The sequence below is a fragment of the Pan paniscus genome, chromosome 3 (genome assembly GCF_029289425.2).
Source record: "Pan paniscus chromosome 3, NHGRI_mPanPan1-v2.0_pri, whole genome shotgun sequence".
NCBI classification, from domain to species: Eukaryota; Metazoa; Chordata; class Mammalia; order Primates; family Hominidae; genus Pan; species Pan paniscus.
The window spans coordinates 100,703,061-100,705,821 of NC_073252.2; positions in this window are offsets into that span (position 1 = coordinate 100,703,061).

Genomic DNA, 2,761 nt, shown 5'->3' on the forward strand with positions numbered 1-2,761 from the left:
ATCCATCTGAACACCTGCCTCCCTCCTTTCATCAAAATAATTTCCAAATATATCAAAAATTAAGCCATAAAAATATTAGAAGTACTAGACGTCATTGATTGATAAATAATCTTGATATAGGGAAGGCTTTTCTAAGCAAAACTTTTCACTGGTATAAAAGCAGTTTAGGTTCTTCATTTTACAGCATTTCCCAAATAAATAGAATCTCAAGGAGAATCCTACTTATGTTTTCTATTACATTGCCATTTCTCCACCCCTACCCAGCCCCTACCCAGCCCCACTGTAAAGTGAAAAAATATAGCTCTGATTTTCCTTAATTCTTAATTTTCCAACAAGCAGCCCGTGCCTCCACACCTCTGCGGGTTCCTTTCTGTGGCAGATCATTGTTTTCCAGCTGGCCACTACAAAGCCTCCTGTCCTACAACATGAGGCTGACACCCCTCCCCCTGAGGGGAGGGGCCTGGGTTCCTTCTCTGAGAATCTAAGCAAAAGTGACAAGGACGGAGGAGATGCTAAGTGACTTCCAAGGTTAAGTCATAAAATGGAATACAACTTCTGCCCCCATCGTGCTGTGCCCTCTCTCTTAGAAGCTGGTCGTTGTGTTCTGAGGGAGCCAAGTGGCCACATGGAGGAACCAAGTGCAGGTGTTCAGTCCACAGACTTACTGAGGCCCTGGCTGATGCCAGCATCAACCTAGAGATGTGTAAGGGAGTGAAGCTTTCAGAAGATTCCAGCCCTCAGCCATTGAGTCACCCCATCTAGCCCTCAAACTGCCTCAGCTGATGCCACCATCAACCAAGAGATGTGTAAGGGAGTGAAGCTTTCAGAAGATTCCAGCCCTCAGCCATTGAGTCACCCCATCTAGCCCTCAAACTGCCTCAGCTGATGCCACCATCAACCAAGAGATGTGTAAGGGAGTGAAGCTTTCAGAAGATTCCAGCCCTCAGCCATTGAGTCACCCCATCTAGCCCTCAAACTGCCTCAGCTGATGCTGCCCAGAATAGAGACAAGCTGTTCTGCAGAGCCCTGCCCACATTGCAGATTCGTGAGCAAATTAAATAATGGTTGAGGTTTTAAGCCTTAAGTGTGGAGTGGATTGTCACCATGCTCCAGGCTTCCAACTTGACAGCTCACCTACCAGAAGTTCACTTGAAGTGAAGCTGACTTGAGGAGGAGGAACAACTAAGCAACTCATGCCAAGATAGAAAAATCACATTCCCCTTCTTTCATAAGAAGCCCCATTTCTCTTCTGTCCCCAAAACTTACTCTTCCTCCCAGATCTCAGTGCTGGCCTGAACCTCTGTGTGGTGCTGCAACAGCAAGGCCACCAGTGCTGTCTGGGTCTCTGTGAAAGTATCTTTCATATTGTACCAGCAGATGGAGATAAACCAAAAGGAATGCAGGAGATCAGGTGGAAAGCTATAATGGGCCTGAAATAAACCTTCCCAGAAAGCTTGTGTCACAGCAGGAGGCCATTTAAAAATAGCTTCCTCAGAACTTCAGTCATTTTTGAGGTTTCTATACTCTGCAGGCATAACCCAGACTTTTTCAGGATCAGCGGTCTTTCTTTTCAGCAGAACGAAGCCCTGCTGCTGCTCATTTACCTACCTGCGTCTTCTGAAGTAGCTGAATGTGGCACAGACGTTCCTGGTCACCACTATGGAATGCAACTGCACAAACTGGACTTTGTACATTTTAACAGGAAAAAAGGAGGAGGGGAAAGATCCAGCCAGCATGGAGCATTTATTACATGCCAGCCCTTTTGGATTAATAATTTCTAATGATAATTCTCAAGACACCCCTATTAGGTATATATTTAACCCCAGTTTATAAAAAGGAAATGAATGATCTGAAGTTATTAAATAACTCGCCCCAGATTCAAATGCCGGCCCATCTGATTCCAAAGACTATTCTTTAGTGAGGTTTGCAGTCCTTTGACAAAAGCATGCTTTATTTAAACGAGAAAGAAAAATGCATACAGTCCTGTACAAAGATGATGGAGTCGTCATGTACCCAACCAAAATGCAAAATGAACCCAAAGTATAACTAAGAGGACATATTGCTTGGAGACTTGATTTTCCCCCTAATAAAAGGCAAGGATGCTTAAATATGAATTATTCATTGACTGGAAGTTATTGCATTTCTTTCAGCCTCCTATTTTGTGCTTTTGGGGGAAATTCTGTTTCTGACTTGTGCTTCCCCAGGGAATGGACATGGGAGGCACAGGAGTCAAAAGAGGATGAAACTAAAATTCTGTTTATTTTCTTGAAGATCACAGAACTTGGGGTTGGTTAAGATCTTAAAGATCACCTTCCTAAACTATCCAAGTTTTTATCTTTTTCTGAACGCCTACAAAGTGAGAGTGTCTCTTCTCCATTGGCCTCACTGTGGCTGGCTGCTTCATGTAAATACCAATCCTAGAGACTGCAAGTTCCTGTCCATTGGTTTTCCAGGTTTGTCATTTGGTTTTGGAATTGGGGGAGACACTGAGGAGAGGCTTGAAATTAAATGGATCTCCTTCAATTACCATGGATTTCATTATGTCCACAATAGCCTTTTTCTGTTACCCTGGACAAATGAATAGTTCCACAAGTTGTTCAAGCTTCTTAAGATGAAAGGGAGGAAGGGGCTGAGATAGCATCATCTTACTTCTGTCAACTAGCTTTTCCACGTTGATACCTCTTTCCAAAGTGATTATTTCATTGAACTATCACAAGAGTCTTCAAAGAGTAAAGATATGTGTTCAATCAAGATTTCTTGG